The 24,097-nt window shown below is 38.7% G+C and overlaps 2 pseudogenes; both read left to right on the top strand.

Annotated features, from left to right (window-relative positions):
* Nucleotides 1–49: 49 nt before the first annotated feature.
* On the top strand, nt 50–3,946 carry LOC118241848 (annotated as a pseudogene).
* Nucleotides 3,947–15,328: 11,382 nt separating this feature from the next.
* Nucleotides 15,329–19,971, top strand: LOC118241847 (annotated as a pseudogene).
* Nucleotides 19,972–24,097: the final 4,126 nt, after the last annotated feature.

The following is a 24,097-nucleotide window of genomic DNA, read 5'->3' as shown; positions in this document are numbered from 1 at the left end:
CACCTCTGATGAAACAACATGTCTTTCCAGTGAACTTGATACAATCTAGATGCAGGTGAGAGGTTGCTCATTCTACTACTTGGCACTACTTGTGCCAACCAACTCCATATGGAGTCCAGGATTCACAGAGGAGCTTCTCCCAGCTTCTAAGCAGATATCCCTGCTGTACCACATCTCCTGCCTGTGTCTGGCTAAGTTTCCAAACTTGGAGAGGCTCCTTAGGAAGCGTGCTGGGGAAACCCAACTTCTCTTTGGATCCTCTGAAGCTCTTCTGCTGAAGGTATGGTGTCAGTGTAGGGTGAGATCTCTGGTCGTTTCTGTCTGTCAGGAAGAAAATAATTTATAATGAATTAATAACAATCAATGACCGTATTGTGTAAAACACTGGAATCCAAAGGTATAATGACAGATTGGATATTCTAGTGAATTTACAGCAACACTTCACCTTAAAATATCAGACATAGCAAAAAAAAAATATCAAACTGATAGTTTAAAGTTTTCTAGAAAATGTGTTGATAAATTATTTTGCAAATTAATATAAAGCGATATTCAAAACTACATGCCACCATAATTAACATTAGACTTATAAGAGAAATATAACCAACTGAAACATTCTTATTAGTAGAACGCTACATTTTCGGGATAACAAAATTCAGTCAGATCTTTGGAATCAACCTGTCCAGGTACTGAATCAGTGTCCTCTAAAACACTAAAGAAAAATGTAATGAAATATCCAGTAGATTTAAATAGCTGATTAACTAAATATATAAAATGAGAAACCATATATTAAAAATACAAAATGATTTATTTGTACAATCTCTTTTGTTCCATAGAACAAATTTGATCATTTCAAAAGGACTTTCTGATTGGCATAATGACACATTAAGTAAAATTATGGCCTTCTCATTTGGGAAAAAAAATGTAATTCCAGATTAAAATCCAAATCCTTAAACTGACAAACAGTTTATTTTAAAAGTGTTATCAATGGAAGAAAAACAAAGTAAATGAAGATCACAATTTTGACAGATGTTCAGTACTAGAGGTTTTGTAACATAATAGCATCTGTTTCTATATTTGAAGAGCATGTAATCAGAGCATGTTCTCTGTTAGCTGGAAATCTGCTTTTACATATCAGGAGAAAGAGTTGGGTAAGATGAGACAGACCCACTGCCTTGGTCAAAACTCTATAAACTCCTTCCTCTTGGGGCTGATTATTGATGGAGATTAATAATTGGAGATTGATGTGATCTGCTGTGTACTTATTCTTATATGATCAATCTAGACAAGAGTTAAAAGTACTACAGCTACAAGGTCACACAGTGTCAGAGTACAGACCTGTAATCAGACCTGCTCAAGTACCACAGAACCAATTTGAAAGGCAGGAGGCGAGATGTTTGTAATCACATCACCATAAATGTCTCTGAATCCTTAATGAGCTCAGTAACTGGATTGTAGCCAATATGTCCATCACATGGAGGAACAGCAGCAGCAAAGGTCATATAAGGTGGGAGGTAAATGCTAAATTACATTCTGCATATCTTATGTTATTCCTTCCACCACAGTGTATGGGCACCAGTCATAGCCTGGTTTCATCACTGTTTCCAATGCTGATACAAGCTATTGAAAAAAACAAACCAACACTGGCGGTAAAGTACCTGGAAAAAGCAAGAACCTGGATTGGTGAACTTATTGCAGATGTGGACAAGATGGTGCAAAGGTAACAACATGTATTTTTTGCAGCCTAGATCACCATGATGTATAGAAATGGTGTGAAGCAGTGCTGTTCTGTTAGTAGAGAAATGCATGTCAGATTAATAGTTTGAAAGTTAAATAATTATTAGCTTTTAGAGTTCTTCAATTTCAGTTTTATTCTGGTGTCTGTGACGCCTGTGCTGATGTGAAGATTCATATGTTGTACTTTAAAGCTGCACTATGTAGATTTTTAGAATTGGCGACCACTCTGGTGGAAGTATGCAACCGCATGAATCATGAACATATTGTAAAGTGGGTTGTGCTGCCTTCCATTTCCCCAAGTGAATTTATCTGATGATTGCGAGTGCATTCATGTTGAAGGAGTTTTCACAGAGAATTTGATCAGATCTCTCTGGAATGCTCTCTCAGGATGTAAGTGCATTATCTAACTTACTCTTCTAATCATCCAACAGATAGGCTACAGCCTGGTAGCACAGGCATAATGTTAGCCAAGTTTAATTTAAAGCTATAGTTGCATACATGAAAGGAGGGAGACGGTAGCACTGGAAATAATCTGAGAGATTAAAGGCTTTCCTTGTTCAGACATGAGAGGACAAACTCTGAAACAAAAAAGACACTCTCAGCAAAGTGATTATATCATAATATTAGCGAATTTGCCAGCTAACATTGGCTACATAGATAAAACAGCTTAACATTTACCTTGTACAATACACAAGATAACATTAAATTCCAAATCAATAACAAATTGCTTGTTTGCTTGCTAGCTAGCAAACCACCAACATAATGTACCTGTACAGCAATCAAAAATAAACAAACATTCCTGAACCCCTGCAGGCTGTTGCCACCCCTGAAAAGTCAACACAATGTGTAGGAGTCACATGCGGGTAATGCTGCAGAGGATGACTGGGGTTGCCGTTCTGATGTCTCCATATGAGGCAGTATCTCTATCCTTCAATTCACTGACTTTCAGCACTGTACACATGCACAGGTATATCAGAACTGTGAGCCACGCCCCCTGTAACATTACTCAGGGAAACAGCCAATCGAGCTGGACCTTGTTTTTGATCCTGTGCATGTGATTCGTTAATCCATAAAGACATCTGATGTAGTTCAGAAAACTCTTGCCAAATCTGATCCAACAGTTTTGAATCTCAATGAATATTTCATGCTTTATAGTGTGACTCGCAGAAAGACACTATATTTTAGCAGAAGGTTTTTCCTCTTGGCTTAGTAATGTGAATTCTTTCAATTTTAACAAACAAATGTTACCTAGTGCAGCTTTAATGACACAGTGACATAGACTGATAACAAATTGCTGGAATCTTCTCAACCTACAGACACACAAAGTAAATGAATGTTGACTATTTTCACATTTTTTATATTTAGCTATGTTAAACACAACAAACACGTGGCCACAACTACCAGTGACATCATCAATGAAAAGGCAAACACTGAGGCCAAGTCTGAGAAGCTTTCCAAGGAAGTTCAGGAAATGGAGGGAGCTATAAAGACCCTTGAAGAAAAGCTTGCCAGAGTTAGGAACGAGCTTGAAGAAACCAAAACGAAGATAGATGCCAAAAACCTGGAACTTGAGAGTTATGTAAGGGATGTGACAAGCAAAAGCTCAGGCCTCGGAATCTTCGCTGCGATTGTGCCGTTCATTAGGCCAATCGTCTAGTCCATTTACCATGCCGCAACATCCCCCGCTGCTGCTGCAAAAACGAAAGCTCTTGAAAACCAGCTGAATCAGCTCACCTCTCAAAAGACGGCTCTGATGAACCAACGGTGGAGCATTGAGGTCCAACAGATTGACTTACAGATGAAACTGGCCAAAGTAAAAATCGACAATGGTGAGTGATGATTGGTGATGTCTGCTGGATGACTGTTTTTGGTTATGTATGCTTGTGTGTCTGTTAACAGTTTTTTGAATAAGCTCATGGGTTCTGTGTGTAGTGTTACTGGACCAGTTCATCTCCACACATGTACATTAGTAAATGAGACTGTAAAGAATCTATTTTAAGAATACAAAAGGACACAGAGCTCTGAAAACACTTCCATAGCAAAACACTGCACAATTTTGCTGTCCTGTACTCATTCTTGGTTTAAATAAGCAGTCTGTTTCTGTTTGTGTGTACCAGGCTCTATACCCAGCCCTGTCCACCTGAACGAGGTCCAGCGATATCTGACTAAATTCCAGAACATTCTGATTCAGATGAAAAACTTCTGGGAAAAGGTGCACAGTATGTTGGGTGTCATGCAGAAAAACACGTTTATTAACGAAGATCTTGTTGATGAACCTGAACTTAAAGAAGAATTTGTGAATTCAATCCAAAAGGCTTCAGAGGTAACTGATATTTGAAACAGTTACAGTAAAGTCAAATTACAATATACAATGACATTTTTTTAAAATTCAAAAACACTGAACATTAGAGTAATGCCTGATAAGAATAATGTGGAATCTATTGTTCATTATGTAAGTCAGAACAGTTGTCCAAATGGTTTTGTATCTCTTTTACAGATTTGGTCAAATTTTGGTGGTTCCTGTGTTAAAGCTGCTAAAATATTCAAAATACAGTCCAAGGATGCCTATGCGTTCCTGGAGATTGATCCATCGTCTCTCTCAGACGCCGTGCGGCAGGAAGAGTATAACAGTGTGATGGGACAGCTACAGGAAATGAAAGTCTTGAACCAGACTCCAGCAGCCATCCAAAACTAAAGCATCCAAAACTACTGTGCATTTCCCCTTTGAGGCTGTCAAATCAAATACTCTGTTAAGTGGTGGTCATATTTTGGTAATTTTTATAGATAATATTGATTTTCTGCTTTTAGGTACAATCAGTCATTCCTTTTTTATTCAGAACTATATGACCTTGTAGTCAGTCATACACAATTTACAATGTATGTGTACCTGATTAGAATAGCGTAGCTTTCTCATCTAAGCCTCAAATCATTCAAGGCTGAAAAAAAAAATCTTTCTCCTCTTTTAATCTCCCATAATGAACTTTACTGCCATGTGAAACTGTCCATTAAAGCATCTCAAAGAATCTGTTTTTCAAAGCCACCTACTTCCAAATCTTTGTGGCCAGTGCTTAATGTGTAAATCATGAGGTGGCAGTAGATCATGTGGGAGGAGATCCAGGAGCACACAGACACAACAGCTCCAAGTGCTCCAACTAATGTAGTAGTGTTGTAAACAGACCTGGTGTTGCTATGACGACTGTAGTACGACAGGTCACATGAAGCCACATAACATGAAAATAACACAAAATACCCATATCAGTGAAAGATTACCTTGAGTCTTTAAGAACAGAAGTTGCCTTTTTGGGAGAGTTCCACCATTAAACAGTATTTTATGCAAATTCCATCTGTGTATGTGCAACAGGTATCACCTTTTTTTAAAAAAAGCAACTCCACCAGTACCAGGTCAGACAAGTTTAATACAATTTAAAAAACATAACACTAAAACACACAATGAGTGGAAAATCTGGTTCTGAGTTTAAGCACAAATGGCTTCAATGACTTTTAACGTGGTCACCATCACACGTACATGAATCACTTCATCAGTACAATTCCTGATAAATATTTACACACCACACCCAATAAAACCTTACATTACTGAAAAACTCAGAATCAGGAAATACTCATAGCGGGAACAAAAATGTGACTCAGCCCCCTGCACACAAAATACACAACAGATTATCCCACATCACGACAAAGTAAGCACAAAATCAACAAACACATTACATCATACTCCATGTTTACCAAAATTGCGTTCACCCGCTCAAAACGTTTTTACTTTTACCGTTTTACCTTTCATTCAGGACGCAACCTGCTCCCAAGTTGCCTATAAAACAAATGCATCAGCACCTTAAACAAACACGACTCCATACCAGCCCCGGGATCGGGTCACGTTAAAAAGAAAACACCCGAATCACTAACTGCTGCACCGCTGCTCTTTTCCTGTGTCTGTTCGCACCGAATAGAACACTTTCCTAACCCGCACTTGCAGCCTCGACTATCTACCGACTGTGATGATCGCCACCTCATTCAAATGTCACTTAATCATGTCAAGTGACCTACAAAAAATGGCATGCAACAGCTGGGGTGAATTGCACAGCGAGGACGGTGAGAAACAGGTTTCTGGAGGCAGGGCTGAAGTTGTGCAAAGCTAGAAAAAGCCCTTCATCAATGAGAAGCAAAGAAGAACCAGACTGAAGTTAGTAAAAGACCATTATGACTGGACCGTAGAGGACTGGAGTAAGGTCATCTTCTCCGATGAGTGCAATTTTAAGCTTTATCCAAGACCTGGTCATGTAATGGTTAGACGGAGACCTGGAGAGGCCTACAAGCCAGAGTATCTCACACCCACTGTGAAATTTGGTGCAGGATTGGTGATGATCTGGAGGTGTTTCAGCCAGGCTGGAATCGGGCAGCTTTGTCTTTGTGAAGGACGCATGAATCAAGCCACTTACAAAACTGTGCAGGAAGAAAACTTGCTTCCTTCTGCTCTGACAATGTTCCCCAACTCTAATGGTTGTTTTTTTCAACAGGACAATGCTCCATGTCACACAGCCAGGCCAATCAAAGTGTGGATGAGGGACCACCAAATCAAGATCCTATCATGGCCAGCCCAATCTCCAGACCTGAACCCTAATGAAAACCTCTGGAATGTGATCAAGAGAAAGAATGATGATCACAAGCCATCAAGCAAACCTGAGCTCCTTGAATTTCTGTGCCATGAGTGTATAAAGTTACCCAACAGCAATGTGAAACACTGCTGGAAAGCATGCCAAGACACATGAAAGCGGTGATTAAAAATCAGGGTTATTCCACCAAATATTGATTTGTTGACTCATCCTAAGTTGAAATATTAGTACTGTGTTGTTTATAAATGATTATGAGCTTGTTTTCTTTGCATTATTTGTGGTCTGAAATTTCTGTAACTGTTTTGTTATTTTGACCATTAGTCATTTTCATAAAAACACGCTCTAAAATACAATATTTTTATCTGGAATTTGGAAGAAATGTTGCCAGTAGTTTATAGAATAAAATAAAACTGCTCAGCCTGGTCAAACACATATCCATCAATTGTAAAACTAGAAAAACTGATCATTTTCTTCCAGAGCTGTAAATCAAGGACAATCAAGTCCACAATAAAGACAGCATCTTCATGCTTTACTTCACAGATGCACAGGCATGTAAAAAAAAAAGTTTATTTACTCTGTAACTATCTCTATTATTTTCATTGACATGTGGTGCATTGTATTTCTACATTAAATAAATACCGTAGTTCAAAAGAAACATACCGTAGCATCAAGATGAAGGACATAGTGTGTGACATCATCTCTTGATCATGAACACACAGCAACAGGCAAAACAGAAATAGAATAATGAGGGAAAATGACTAAAATATAGCACTTCACATGGGAGGTAACTAATCTAAAGTGCTAAAACGGCAGTGATGTGTGGAGACAGGCTAAGCTAAACAAACCAAACACATCCACATAACCAAAACAATACATTTAACATGGTATGTAAACTTAATTACAGTCTGTGGGTTGGTGCATGGCATCATGGGTCTTTGCCATCTCTCTCTCTCTCTATGGGCTGATGTTGGGTAGAACAATATTTATCAGAGAGCAGTATTCATTTATTTGAACCTCAAAAATTTGTTGTGTTGATAGAATGTGTCCAAGTTAAACTTTAATGTCTTGACTGATCATGTCCACCACCAACATAGTTTATTTGATTTGACAGCCTCACAGGGGAAATGCAAAGTAGCATTTAGTGTATTAGTGTTGGATGGTTGCTGAAGTCTGGTCCAAAACTTTAATTTTCCTTAGCTGTTCCATAAAACTGTCAGACTCTTTCTGCCACACGGCAATCTGAGGGATGATGGATTGATCTCCCAGAACAGGTAGGCATCTTTTCACTGTATTTTGAATATTTTAGCGACTTTATAACAGACACCACCAAAAGCTGACCAAATCTTTAAAGAAAATATAAAAACATTCAAACCACTGTTTAGACTTATATAACAAATAAGAGTGGATTGAGAATGGATTCCTGTCCATTCCTGTCACATATTTGTTACGGAAAGATGGATGTGTGTTTGCGCTCCAGATCCACTGCCAGGATTTCCACCCTGATTGAGACTCCGCCCCTTTCCTTACTGTGTTGGCTATTTAAAGGCCACTCCCAGGAGAGAGAGAGAGAGACAGAGAGAGAGAGAGAGAGAGAGAGAGATTGAATGAATGAATGAATGAATGAATGAATGAGTGAGTGAGTGAGTGAATGTTTCCTCATTTTTGGACTTCGTCTTTGGCTTCGCCCTTCCTGATTTGCCAGTTGTGTATATATACATATATACATATATTTAGATTGTGTAAATATCGTTTGTTTGGTATTTTGGTGTTGGACACTGGTGGTAGGGAGTGACTGCTATTTTTGTTGGGCGTTTGTTTTGTCTCTGTTTTTGTGTTAGGGAGTTAGGGAGTTGTATTGTTATGATTAGTTAGTGAGTAGTTTTATTTAATTAGTGTGAGTTTTGTTTGCTATTTTGGCTTGCATCACTCCTGAAGACAGTTGCACCAGTATGATTGTTTGTTTATGAATGATAAGCTCTGTAAAATACACTGAAAACACCTTCCATTTGTGCTTCTGTTTGTTTTGCTGCTGCTCACTTTTTCACACTTCCATTACATTAGCCATTTGTACTTCTTTTTCCTTGTTACGGCCTCACAGCCTCACAAAGTGGTTTTGCATTTTATAAGGTCATTAAAGGTCAACTCTTTTTTCTGCTCCTTGTTGGATTTGTTTGCTCATCACCTGTTTGCTGGAGTTGGCAGCGGTTCACCTGCCCCCGTGGCAAAAGTTCCAAACCTAATATTGCCCTTAATGATAAATAGCTAGATAACAACAAGTTAAACATTGGTAAGCAGTAGCTTTTCTTTTTCCTCAAGTGAAGAAAAGCGGTTTTCCGCGTTATTTAAGGTATGTCACTCGCTCAATAGCCAAAGTTTGATATGAGTTTGATTTCCCAGTGTTTCAATCAATAAATTACTATGCATAAGTATTTTTCATATGTTTCTTCAAAAACCACGAATTCTAAGCCGTTTAGATGACCTAAATTTGCTTTTAACTTCACTTTAGAGAAACAAAACGACAGACACTTAGGTGAACACTTTAGACAAACACAATCAACTACATTTAACATTTATCTCTTTGTGTGCTTTTGCCTTTTTACTCTGAGCTCTTTTGTCTGTATCTCTCTCTGAGCAGTTGTTCATCTCATAGTTGTATGGTTTTTATCAAGCTGGTGTTTGCTATTACTTTTTAAAAATTTTTATAGGATGGCTTTTTCAGTTATTTGTCATACAGATTTTTTTCACACAATCATTTAAGTTTGCATAAGGTGTCACTTTCATTTTTGTGCACTTCTACTCCTTTTAATTGTTTTTATAACGTTCACAATCTATTCTCATTCACCAACACTCAGTCTGCACTTTCTATGATCCCGATACCCAACCACTACAAAACTCTCTGAACAAAAGTCTGAAATTTCCAACTAAGGCAGAACTTTTAAAAAGACATCATCTTACCTTCAAAACACGCTTCTGTCAAATTCAGCCATCACACACAGAACAATGCAGTTTTTAGGTGATCTGTCAGTTTGTGCTGATAACAGTGTGGGTCCACAGACAAAGTTCCCATAGTACGGGCCACCGATAAATGTCGTTCCTAAATCCCCAGTCAGCTAGTTTTAAAATTAAACATTCAATAGAAAATGATGATGCAGACTTCAGAATTAATAGAAGAGAAACTGCTGGTCAATCCTTTATTGCAGGGTTAAACGTTAACAATAATTACAGAGTCACCATGTTTGAGGGACCTGCTAATCTAATCTAGTGTCTGGCTCATACTGGGGCTTCTTCACAGCTGTATGCTTTCACTGCACATGGACATCAGCGTTACACTAGTGGCTGTTAGAGACACAGTCTCTTTGCCTGAATATCCTTTACCTTTGTCTTTTAGTTTGGTATTTGCTCTATCTGATGGAAGTACACCTACCTCTCACTCACTCACACACATCTTTCACACACTCTCTTTGTGTGTTGTGTTCTGTGTCCTGTGTGTGTCTGTCTGTGTGTGTGTGTCTGTCTCTCTCTCTCTCTCTCTCTCTCTCCCGCCCGCCCCCCCCCAGCTCTTCTCCACTCCTCCTTCTTTTTCCACTCTATATCCCTGTAGAGTTTAGAAAAGGACCTCACCTCTATTTTTGAGTAAAGCCTGTTTCTCTGGTCTGGGGAATCCCTGCAGTTCTGCTGCTGCTCCACCAGAGAGCGAACTTGCAGCAGTCTCAGAGGTGCTAGCGCTGAGCGCTAACTTCATCTAGCTTCACATGCTCTCCCTCTCTCTCTCGTGCATGTTATATAGACCTGTGAAGACTTTACCTTGTTTGTGAGTTACTTTGAGTAAGAATTACAACACATCAGTCAAATCATGTTTTCACTTCCTGCACTTAACTATCAAATCAAATTGATTTATATAGCACTTTTTACAACAGATGTCACAAAGCAGCTTTACAAATGTCCAAGGTCCAAACCTCAGTCAACAAACCAAGGGTGACAGTGACAATTAAAAACTCCCTAGAGCAGGAGGAAGAAACCTTGAGAGGAATCAGATTCAAAGGGGGAGAGACCAAACACACTAAATCTATCCTCTTCTTACTGCTATCTGTTCATAAACTCTTAGAAAGCTTAGATCAGCCTTGGATGGCCTACCAAACATTAAAACAACAAAATAGGCTTCATAGTATCTCACACCCAAAAGTAACTTACATTGAAGTAGGTATAATGTAATAAGTGCAATGCAGTCACTCATTTGTGGGGCGATCCAGATCCAGAACTTCCCATTCTGAGGAAATGCAGGCTGCTCTCACGTCTCAGATCCAGAACTCTGCGTGGGTGTGTGAGTGGTGCAGGGGTGCTTCCTCTCCACTGGTCTGTGTCTGGGCCTCTGCGTGGGTGTGTGAGTGGTGCAGGGGTGCTTCCTCTCCACTGGTCTGGTGTCTGGACCTCTGCGTGGGTGTGTGAGTGGTGCAAGGGTGCTTCCTCTTCACTGGTCTGTGTCTGGGCCTCTGCGTGGGTGTGTGAGTGGCACAGGGGTGCTTCCTCTCCACTGGTCTGTGTCTGGGCCTCTGCGTGGGTGTGTGAGTGGTGCAGGGGTGCTTCCTCTCCACTGGTCTGTGTCTGGGCCTCTGCGTGGGTGTGTGAGTGGGGCAGGGGGTGCTTCCTCTCCACTGGTCTGTGTCTGGACCTGCAGAACAGCTGGTGTGCTGCCTCACGTGGGTCTTGAAGTACAGACATCTCCGCCTCCACTAAGACAAAAATGGATATGGACACACAATTTCTTTACATTACCTCCCTCTCTCTCTATCTCTCTCTCTCTCTCATCTCTCCTCTCTCTCTCTCTCTCTCTCTCTCTCTCACTAGAACATAGTTAAAGACTGTTGAAGCAGACCGAGATCTTTAATTTGTGGACACTCAAACCTACAATATGACATGTGCTGACTATTAAACAGCTTGTATTCAGTTTTAATCACTTGGGTGACACATAGCCAAGGCTGTGCTAGTCATTACTAAAGCCATTTTCCTCCCATAGTAGTTTGGTAAAAGTACAGACTTACTACTACTCTTACTACTACTATACACACACACACACACACACACACACACACACACACACACACACATACACACGTACACACACACGTTAAAATAAGTGTTTGATGTGTTGCGTTTGGTACCTTCCTGGAGTTTCCATCTCAGGTGAGCAATCACCAGCAGAAAAAAGAAGAGTCACCGGTAGAAAAACTCCACACAGAGGAACCAGGCCGGTACGTGTTTCAGGAGCACAGCCAGCGATGACATGGCTCATCCCACAGCTGAAATGCTCTCTCTCACTCTGTGTGTGTGTTGTGAACTTTGGGCTCCATGTGAGTACCTGTGATGACCTGATAGATTTAGTGTTTGGTTAACCTCACTCAGCCCTTTGCCCTACAAGACTGCACTAACATGGCAGTAACAGCTTGGCCAAATTGCAATAAAATTTGTTCTGTCAGTTCATTAGAGTACTCCCTGAATTAATCAGCCTTTAGTTTATATGTACCCACATTTATTTAGTGTATAGAGATTTAGTTGGGGACAGTCAGTTATCCCGAATCTCGAATTCCACACATTATTTTAATACCCTATATATCAACAGTTATATCTAAGGAAGGCAACTAAAATAGTAAAACATATTGTATGTATGAATGGACATTCGGTCTCTCAGAATATCCAGTGAAATCATATAATGTATTCCACCATTGCACATATGGTATTTGATGCATATTCCATCTGTGATTGCTACACTGTTCTACATTTGGTCATTTAATACATGGAGGGCTTTTACTCTTTCTGTCATTGTGTCTCCTGGTTCTTCCTTTCCTGCATCTGGCTTGTGTCTTAACTCCACCCTCTGAGGACTAGAGAGAGACATGCTAGGATATAATTTGAGGACAATCGTGTCAGTCTGTACCACTCATCAGCCCATCAGAGAAACAAACGGCAGTCTGGTCGTGTCCTCTTTGTGTTTTAAGTAATAGAATCGGAAAACTGAAGACTGAAACAGCAGCAGTGTGTTTGCTTGCACTTTTCTCCTAAGCACTGAAAGGAAATTGTAGGGAGAAGTCAAAGTACAAAAAGAAATCCCAAGGTTGTTGGAATTTTGTTCATGAAATGCTGACTGTAATACGGTTGTCAGCCTGTTTGGTGCAGCTGTTGGGTAGGGCAGCCCTGACAAAGTGATCACACTGTGTGTGTTTTCATGGCTTTGCATTGGTTACTACAAGATCTCCTGGGTCAAATGTCAAACATACTGCTGGGCATTGGAAAATATAGATGTTTCTTTTTGTTTCATTTAGAGGGTTTTATTATTTTAATTTAAACTTAAAACAGTGTGTTGATCAAGTTAGTCAAAGAGGTCCTTTAATTCAACTTGCCTCAAGTTTCTGTGTTCACATACTTACTGTTAGATGATAAAACATGACAAGACACCTTTGTGATATAAGACGTATTCAGTGGCAATGAGAACTGACCAAAAAAACTATAAATATAAGCGAAACTGTAAGAAGTTATTTAGATTGAGTAACAGTAACAGTTGGTAATGGTAAGCCCAGCGGTTATGGTACTTGACTTGTAATCAGAAGGTTGCTTGTTCAAGCTCCACCACTGTTGGGCCCTGAGCAAGTCCCTCAATTGCTCAAGTTGTTTTCTTATTTAATTGTAAGTTGCTTTAGATAAAAGAGTCAGATAAATGTAAACAGTCAAAGAATAAAATTTATGACATAGCTAATAGAGTAATAAACTGATTCCAATGAAATAATTTTCACATTTAAGTATTATGCAGTGTTCTGAAATATCAAGGTCAAAGAATTGGGGTTTTTATGGTATTAACATGGATGTAAGAAAATCTGTTTGTTTTCTCTGTTAGGAAACCATGAGTCAAGCATTCGATTTCTTGAAGTTTAGAGAACATCCCTGCCACTGTGGAAAATCTTTGTGATCTGTTGTTTTAAAACAGCAAGCTGTTTACTTTGGGTTTGCCATTTTCACCAGGTATCGCTGTGTCTATTATATTTGTAGTGTGATATCCTTCATTTCGGAAATGTTTCTAATTCTATTTCACATAGGACTTATGTGAAATACAAACACAGAACAAAAAACTATCTAAACACTATGAAAGGGCCACATTCCATCCTTACTAGGTTACCTGACCTGTCGGACTTTACATCTATTAGCACTTCTGTTTTCTGCATCTTATCCACCATCACAAGGCCTGCTTGTTTCGCCACTACTTCCTTACTTAGTCTGGATCAGGTTCAGCAGGAGTTTAGCCTTGTCCTATCTAGTTTTGACAGGTGAGTTGCGTCATGAGTTACAGAGTGATGTATGGATTCTACAGATGGGAGGATGTCTGGTATAACTAGATAGTAGAATGAGCAAACTCTCACCTGCATCTAGATTGTATCAGGTTCACTGGAAAGACATGTTGTTTCATCAGAGGTGTGCTTTTCTTCCCCAGAAGAGAAATGCATACATCCCTGCTATTCACAGTTAACCTGCCACCTGGATATTAAGGCTAACTAGGCCTATCGAAGGTAGACTAGCCTGACTTCACTGCCACTATGAATCACAAAAATATAGTTGCAATATGTAGAAATCATAATAGACACTTTGATTTTTAAATGAAGAGCAGAATTTATGCACAAAGAGAGCCAGTTTAAGACCAAACCAGATTATTTGTTAAAGAATCCTGAGAAAATGCACATCGTAAACTGTTCTTGTGCTTCAGATGACCTGCTCATGAGAAACCCCTGCATCAGCTCGACAGCCCAACATTAACTGCACAAGCAAAACTGTTTAAAATGGTTTCTTTTAAAAAAAAAGACCTGAGTCCTATGTTAATGAGTGTCCTGTATAGGTCTTTGTATAGTAAACATCTTCAGACACAAGGCTTTGTCCTTCAGGAGTTTGTGGGATAGACAAAGATATAAACTTCACAATTCACCATTTTCAGCTGAATGTCAGTAATTTCAGTCAGTAATGTCATAGAATCTACAATGGTGCAAAGTGGATGATTGTATTATATTTACTAAATGGATTAAATTTATTAAGAATGAAGCAAATAAACAAATAAATATATAACGTGACAAATCTGAAATAGGCGGTTTGTGGCAGTCCAGCACAACTTCATATTTGAATTATCTATAGGACTTGATAGAAAAAATGTAAGAAATGCATCCCTCAGCATGTCTTCCAGCGAACCTGTTGACAAACGAGGTGCAGAAGGTGTCGCCTCTATTTTCTAGTTAGACTGGTCCTCCTCACTTTTGTAACAATATGATATCTGAAATAGGTCATTGTGGCAAGCCTGCAAAAGGTTTTGTTTAAATAATGCACAGGACTTTATGGGGAGGGGGGATTAAATTTCTGGTGTATTTCCTATATTAACCTAAAGGCAAATAACACAATATTACACATTATTAAAATAAAAATTGCTTTTCATTTAAGGCAAAAAGTTCTACCTTGGCTTTATGTCTTCAGATAGGAATGACACCTACCCAACAACATTGATTATGCAATTAGTCCATTCATTATGAGCATTACAAACATACCAGTAAAACTATTCAAGCCAAAGATGTGCCTTTTCCCAGTACAGAAATGTAATGTAAATGTACAGAAGTAGAGAAAGTAGAGTTTTATAGGGAAACTTCCTTTTTCTTTATCTTTCATCACCTTGTCTTGGGTTTCCTCAGACCTTTGACAGCAATTTCTTTCTGTGTAAGAGGTGGGGTGTGCATGTATAAAGGTTCTCCAGTGAGACCTCAACACACTGTACCAGCAAGAAGTACAAAGATTTACAGGTAAGGTTCCCTTCTTAGTATTTGCACATTTTTATTTAGGTTCATGAACCAAAACGTAGTCCAGTTGTTCTGTTTGACGGCGTCATTCTAATCTCTTTTACTGAATTATAGGACACCACTGATTACAAGTCTTCCCTGGTCTTACATACAATGGCTAACAGCAAAGGCAAGTTTTAATTTATTATTTTTTTCAGAGTGATTGATTGTACTTTTTCAATTCTTTAGGACATGAGAAGGTTTAGACATTATACCAGCATGGGTGGTTGACCACATGTTTCATTCAAATATGTTTTAACCGATTCACAGAACTTGTGCCAACCAACTCCGTATGGAGTCCAGGATTCACAGAGGAGCTTCTACCAACTTCTATGCAGATATCCCTGCTGTACCACATCTCCTACCTGTGTCTGGCTAAGTTTCCAAACTGGAAGGCTCCTCAGGAAGCGTGCTGTGGAAACACAACTTCTCTTTGGATCCTCTGAAGCTCTTCTGCTGAAGGTATGGTGTCAGTGTAGGGTGAGATCTCTGGTCGTTTCTGTCTGTCAGGAAGAAAATAATTTATAATGAATGAATAACAATCAATGACCGTATTGTGTAAAACACTGGAATCCAAAGGTATAATGACAGATTGGATATTCTAGTGAATTTACAGCAACACTTCACCTTAAAATATCAGACATAGCAAAAAAAAAAATATCAAACTGATAGTTTAAAGTTTTCTAGAAAATGTGTTGATAAATTATTTTGCAAATTAATATAAAGTGATATTCAAAACTACATGCCACCATAATTAACATTAGACTTATAAGAGAAATATAACCAACTGAAAGCATTCTTATTAGTAGAACGCTACATTTTCGGGATAACAAAATAGAGTCAGATCTTTGGAATCAACCTGTCCAGGTACTGAATCAGTGTCCTCCAAAACACTAAAGAAAAATATAATGAAATATCCAGTAGATTTAAATAGCTGATTAACTAAATATATAAAATGAGAAACCATATATTAAAAATACAAAATGATTTATTTTGTACAATCTCTTTTGTTCCATAGAACAAATTTGATCATTTCAAAAGGACTTTCTGATTGGCATAATGACACATTAAGTAAAATTATGGCCTTCTCATTTGGGAAAAAAAATGTAATTCCAGATTAAAATCCAAATCCTTAAACTGACAAACAGTTTATTTTAAAAGTGTTATCAATGGAAGAAAAACAAAGTAAATGAGATCACAATTTTGACAGATGTTCAGTACTATAGGTTTTGTAACATAATAGCATCTGTTTCTATATTTGAAGAGCATGTAATCAGAGCATGTTCTCTGTTAGCTGGAAATCTGCTTTTACATATCAGGAGAAAGAGTTGGGTAAGATGAGACAGACCCTCTGCCTTGGTCAAAACTCTATAAACTCCTTCCTCTTGGGGCTGATTATTGATGGAGATTAATAATTGGAGATTGATGTGATCTGCTGTGTACTTATTCTTATATGATCAATCTAGACAAAGAGTTAAAAGTACTACAGCTACAAGGTCACACAGTGTCAGAGTACAGACCTGTAATCAGACCTGCTCAAGTACCACAGAACCAATTTGAAAGGCAGGAGGCGAGATGTTTGTAATCACATCACCATAAATGTCTCTGAATCCTTAATGAGCTCAGTAACTGGATTGTAGCCAATATGTCCATCACATGGAGGAACAGCAGCAGCAAAGGTCATATAAGGTGGGAGGTAAATGCTAAACATTCTGCATATCTTATGTTATTCCTTCCACCACAGTGTATGGGCACCAGTCATAGCCTGGTTTCATCACTGTTTCCAATGCTGATACAAGCTATTGAAAAAAACAACCAACACTGGCGTAAGGTACCTGGAAAAAGCAAGAACCTGGATTGGTGAACTTATTGCAGATGGACAAGATGGTGCAAAGGTAACAACATGTATTTTTTGCAGCCTAGATCACCATGATGTATAGAAATGGTGTGAAGCAGTGCTGTTCTGTTAGTAGAGAAATGCATGTCAGATTAATAGTTTGAAAGTTAAATAATTATTAGCTTTTAGAGTTCTTCAATTTCAGTTTTATTCTGGTGTCTGTGACGCCTGTGCTGATGTGAAGATTCATATGTTGTACTTTAAAGCTGCACTATGTAGATTTTTAGAATTGGCGACCACTCTGGTGGAAGTATGCAACCGCATGAATCATGAACATTTTGTAAAGTGGGTTGTGCTGCCTTCCATTTCCCCAAGTGAATTTATCTGATGATTGCGAGTGCATTCATGTTGAAGGAGTGTTCACAGAGAATTTGATCAGATCTCTCTGGAATGCTCTCTCAGGATGTAAGGCATTATCTAACTTACTCTTGTAATCATCCAGCAGATACGCTACAGCCTGGTAGCACATAAATGTTAGCCAAGTTTAATTTAAAGTTATAGTTGCATACATGAAAGGAGAGAGATGGTAGCACTGGAAATAATCTGAGAGATTAAAGGCTTTCCTTGTTCAGACATAAGAGGACAAACTCTGAAACAAAAAAGACACTGTCAGCAAAGTGATTATATAATATATTAGCGAATTTGCCAGCTAACATTGCTACATAGCTAAAACAGCTTAACATTTACCTTGTACAATACACAAGATACATTAAATTCCAATCAATAAAAATTGCTTGTTTGCTTGCTAGCTAGCAAACCACCAACATAATGTACCTGTTCAGCAATCAAAAATAGACCAACATTCCTGAACCCCTGCAGGCTGTTGCCACCCCTGAAAAGTCAACACAATGTGTAGGAGTCACATGCGGGTAATGCTGCAGAGGATGACTGGGGTTGCCGTTCTGATGTCTCCATATGAGGCAGTATCTCTATCCTTCAATTCACTGACTTTCAGCACTGTACACATGCACAGGTATATCAGAACTGTGAGCCACGCCCCCTGTAACATTACTCAGGGAAACGCCAATCGAGCGGACCTTGTTTTTGATCCTGTGCGTGAGATTCGTTAATTCATAAAACATCTGATGTGGTTCAGAAAAACTCTTGCCAAATCTGATCCAACAGTTCTGAATCTGAATGAATATTTCATGCTTTATAGGGTGACTTGCAGAAAGACACTATATTTTAGCAGAAGGTTTTTCCTCTTGGCTTAGTAATGTGACTTCTTTCAATTTTAACAAACAAATGTTACCTAGTGCAGCTTTAATGACACAGTGACATAGACTGATAACAAATAGCTGGAATCTTCTCAACCTACAGACACACAAAGTAAATGAATGTTGACTATTTTCACACTTTTAATATTTAGCTATGTTCAACACAACGAGACGTGGCCACAACTACCAGTGACATCATCACTGAAAAGGCAAACACTGAGGCCAAGTCTGAGAAGCTTTCCAAGGAAGTTCAGGAAATGGAGGGAGCTATAAAGACCCTTGAAGAAAAGCTTGCCGGAGTTAGGAACGAGCTTGAAGACACCAAAAGGAAGATAGATGCCAAAAACCTGGAACTTGAGAGTTATGTAAGGGACGTGACAAGCAAAAGCTCAGGCCTCGGAATCTTCGCTGCGATTGTGCCGTTCATTGGGCCAATCGTCAAGTCCATTTACGATGCCGCAACATCCCCCGCTGCTGCTGCAAAAAACAAAGCTCTTGAAAACCAGCTGAATCAGCTCACCTCTCAAAAGACGGCTCTGATGAACCAACAGTGGAGCATTGAGGTCCAGCAGATTGACTTACAGATGAAACTGGCCAAAGTAAAAATCGACAAGGTGAGTGATGATTGGGTGATGTCTGCTGGATGTTTTTGGTTATGTATGCTTGTCTGTCTGTTAACAGTTTTTTGAATAAGCTCATGGGTTCTGTGTGTAGTGTTACTGGACCAGTTCATCTCCACACATGTACATTAGTAAATGAGACTGTAAACAATCTATTTTTAAGAATACAAAAGTACACAGAGCTCTGAAAACACTTCCATAGCAAAACACTGCACAATTTTCCTGTCCTGTACTCATTGTTGGTTTAAATAAGCAGTCTGTGTTTCTGTTTGTGTGTACCAGGCTCTATACCCAGCCCTGTCCACCTGAACGAGGTCCAGCGATATCTGACTAAAATCCAGAACATTCTGATTCAGATCAAAAACTTCTGGCAAAAGGTGCACAGTATGTTGGGTGTCATGCAGAAAAAGACATTTGTTAATGAAGATCTTGTTGATGAACCTGAACTTAAAGAAGAATTTGTGAATTCAATCCAAAAGGCTTCAGAGGTAACTGATATATGAAACAGTTACAGTAAAGTAAAATTACAATATACAATGACATTTTTTAAATTCAAAAACACTGCACATTAGAGTAATGCTTGATAAGTATAGTTGGAATCTATTGTTCATTATGTAAGTCAGAACAGTTGTCCAAATGGTTTTTGTATCTCTTTTACAGATTTGGTCAAATTTTGGTGGTTCCTGTGGTAAAGCTGCTGAAATATTCAAATACAGTCCAAGGATGCCTATGCGTTCCTGGAGATTGATCCATCGTCTCTCTCAGACGCCGTGTGGCAGGAAGAGTATAACAGTGTTATGGGACAGCTACAGGAAATGAAAGTCTTGAACCAGACTCCAGCAGCCATCCAAAACTAAAGCATAAATACTACTGTGCATTTCTCCTCTGAGGCTGTCAAATCAAATACTCTGTTAATTGGTGGTCATATATTGGTAATTTTTATAGATAATATTGATTTTCTGTATTTAGGTACAATCAGTCATTCCTTTTTTAATCAGAACTATATGACCTTGTAGTCAGTCATACACAATTACAATGTATGTGTACCTGATTAAAATAGCGTAGCTTTCTCATTAAGCCTCAAATCATTCAAGGCTGAAAAAAAAATCTTTCTCCTCTTTTAATTCCCATGAACTTTACTGCCATGTGAAACTGGCCATTACAGCAGCTCAATGAATCTGTTTTTCAGAGCCACCTACTTCCAAATCTTTGTGGCCAGCGCTTGTGTAAATCATGAGGTGGCAGTAGATCATGTGTGAGGAGATCCAGGAGCATATAGACGCAACAGCTCCAAGTGCTCCAACTAATGTAGTAGTGTTGTAAACAGACCTGGTGTTGCTATGACAACTGTAGTACGACAGGTCACATGAAGCCACATAACATGAAAATAACAAAAATACCCATATCAGTGAAAGATTACCTTGAGTCTTTAAGAACAGAAGTTGCCTTTTTGGGAGAGTTCCACCATTAAACAGTATTTTATGCAAATTCCATCTGTGTATGTGCAACAGGTATCACCTTTTTTTTAAAGCAACACCACCAGTACCAGGTCAGACAAGTTTAATACAATTTAAAAAACCATAACACTAAAACACACAATGAGTGGAAAATCTGGTTCTGAGTTTAAGCACAAATGGCTTCATGACTTTTAACGTGGTCACCATCACACGTACATGAATCACTTCATCAGTACAATTCCTGATAAATATTTCCACACCACACCCAATAAAACCTTACATTACTGAAAAACTCAGAATCAGGAAATACTCATAGCGGGAACAAAAACGTGACTCAGCTCCCTGCACACAAAATACACAACAGATTATCCCACATCACGACAAAGTAAGCACAAAAAAACAACAAACATTACATCATACTCCATTTTTACCAAAATTGCGTTCACCCGCTCAAAACGTTTTTACTTTTCCCACCGCCCTCCTTTCATTCAGGATGCAACTGCTCCCAAGTTGCCTATAAAACAAATACATCAGCACCTTAAACAAACTCGACTCCATACCAGCCCCGGGATCGGGTCACGTTAAAAAGAAAACACCCGAATCACTAACTGCTGCACCGCTGCTGTTTTCCTGTGTCTGTTCGCGCCGAATAGAACACTTTCCTAACCCGCACTTGCAGCCTCGACTATCTACCGACTGTGATGATCGCCACCTCATTCAAATGTCACTTAATGATGTCAAGTGACCTACAAAAAGTGGCATGCAACAGCTGGGGTGAATTGCACAGCGAGGACGGTGAAACAGGTTTCTGGAGGCAGGGCTGAAGTTGTGCAAAGCTAGAAAAAAGCCCTTCATCAATGAGAAGCAAAGAAGAACCAGACTGAAGTTAGTAAAAGACCATTACGACTGGACCGTAGAGGACTGGAGTAAGGTCATCTTCTCCGATGAGTGCAATTTTAAGCTTTATCCAACACCTGGTCGTGTAATGGTTAGACGGAGACCTGGAGAGGCCTACAAGCCAGAGTATCTCACACCCACTGTGAAATTTGGTGCAGGATTGGTGATGATCTGGAGGTGTTTCAGCCAGGCTGGAATCGGGCAGCTTTGTCTTTGTGAAGGACGCATGAATCAAGCAACTTACAAAACTGTGCAGGAAGAAAACTTGCTTCCTTCTGCTCTGACAATGTTCCCCAACTCTAATGGTTGTTTTTTTCAACAGGACAATGCTCCATGTCACACAGCCAGGCCAATCAAAGTGTGGATGAGAGACCACCAAATCAAGATCCTATCATGGCCAGCCCAATCTCCAGACCTGAACCCCAATGAAAACCTCTGGAATGTGATCAAGAGGAAGAAGGATGATCACAAGCCATCAAAAACAAACCGAGCTCCTGAATTTCTGTGCCATGAGTGGTATAAAGTTACCCAACAGCAATGTGAAAGACTAGTGGAAAGCATGCCAAGACACATGAAAGCGTGATTAAAAATCAGGGTTATTCCACCAAATATTATGATTTGTTGACTCATCCTAAGTTGAAATATTAGTACTGTGTTGTTTATGAATGATTATGAGCTTGTTTTCTTTGCATTATTTGTGGTTGAAATTTCTGTAACTGTTTTGTTATTTGACCATTAGTCATTTTCATAAAAACATGCTCTAAAATACAATATTTTTATCTGGAATTTGGAAGAAATGTTGCCAGTAGTTTATAGAATAAAATAAAACTGCTCAGCCTGGTCAAACACATATCCATCAATTGTAAAACTAGAAAAACTGATCATTTTCTACCAGAGCTGTAAATCAAGGACAATCAAGTCCACAATAAAGACAGCATCTTCATGCTTTACTTCACAGATGCACTGGCATGTAAAAAAAAAAGTTTATTTACTCTGTAACTATGTCTATTATTTTCATTGACAAGTGGTGCATTGTATTTCTACATTAAATAAATACCGTAGTTCAAAAGAAACATACCGTAGCATCAAGATGAAGGACATAGTGTGTGACATCATCTCTTGATCATGAACACACAGCAACAGGCAAAACAGAAATAGAATAATGAGGGAAAATGACTAAAATATAGCACTTCACATGGGAGGTAACTATCTAAAGTGCTAAAACGGCAGTGATGTGTGGAGACAGGCTAAGCTAAACAAACCAAACACATCCACATAACCAAAACAATACATTTAATGGTATGTAAACTTAATTACAGTCTGTGGGTTTTGTGCATGGCATCATGGGTCTTTGCTATCTCTCTCTCTCTCTCTGGGCTGATGGTGGGTAGAACAATATTTATCAGAGAGCAGTATTCATTTCTTTGAACCCTCATAAATTTTGTTGTGATGATAGAATGTGTCCAAGTTAAACTTTATTGTCTGACTGATCATGTCCACCACCAATTAACAGTTTATTTGATTTGACAGCCTCACAGGGGAAATGCAAAGTAGCATTTAGTGTATTAGTGTTGGATGGTTGCTGAAGTCTGGTCCAAAACTTTAATTTTCCTTAGCTGTTCCATAAAACTGTCAGACTCTTTCTGCCACACGGCATCTGAGGATGATGGATTGAAACGGAAAGAAATTCCTGGCAAAGTTCTGTCAAAATGTCAAGATGAGGCAAGAAAAACAAAGACATGTTTTGAACAAATTCTACTTCCTCCAAATGTCTATGCTGGGAAAAGTCACACCTTTGGCTGAATGGTTAACTGGAATGTTCATAATGCTCATGTTGAACAGTCATTGCATAATCAGTGTTGTTGCGTATGGGGTGATTCCTGTCTGAAGACATAAGTCAAGGTAGAACTTTTTTCCTAAATGAAAGCATTTTTTATTTTAAAAAAGCATGTGTAATATTGTGTTATTTGCCTTTGGGTTAATATAAGAAATACAGCAGAAATTTTATCCTTAATAAATTTGATCCATTTCTAAATATAAAATCATCCACTTTGCACCATTGTAGATTTTATGACATTATTGACTTTCCACATTCAACTGAAATTGTGAAGTTCATATCTGTATATCCCACAAAATCCTGAAGTACAAAGCCTTGTGTCTGGAGATGTTCCCTAGACACGGACATTTAAAACAGGACACTCATTCTCTGGGAGGAAGTGAGGGCATTGCTAAAGGGAATTACACAAAAGCAACTCCCTGTTCTTTTATTTTTGTAAAGAAGACACTTCCTTCAATTTAAAAAAGGAATAATAAATGAACATAGGATGTAATTTAATTGACTTTTAAGGAGTGTTTTCCATTGTGACCTTTTCAAATCAAACAGTAATATGCATGTAATGAAAAGGAACTTGGAATTTAATGCAATTTGTACAAAAACATCGTAAATGATATAGGAAGGTAATAATGTGACGGCAAGAACAGCCCTTTCATCAGGAAGTAGACTTGACAGATGCTCACCAAACTCGAATGCAAAGCACTGGAGGGAGGCAACTGTGGGACTGAAATATGTAACAGGAAATGTGAAATAGGTGAAGGGCATAACTATTAATAAATAAATATGAAAGTGTAAGTGGAATGACTAATAATAACAAATATTAAGTGTGTAAAGGGAATGACTAATAATAAACAAATATTAAAGTGTAAAGGGAATGACTAATAATCAGGTGAATGTGATGGGAGAATTGAACGTGGATGACCTTTCGTGGATGGTTGGATAATTGGTGACTAAATTCTTA

The sequence above is a fragment of the Electrophorus electricus genome, chromosome 8 (genome assembly GCF_013358815.1).
Source record: "Electrophorus electricus isolate fEleEle1 chromosome 8, fEleEle1.pri, whole genome shotgun sequence".
NCBI classification, from domain to species: Eukaryota; Metazoa; Chordata; class Actinopteri; order Gymnotiformes; family Gymnotidae; genus Electrophorus; species Electrophorus electricus.
Note: the sequence above shows the minus strand (reverse complement) of the source record. Positions and strands in the feature narration are given on the sequence as shown.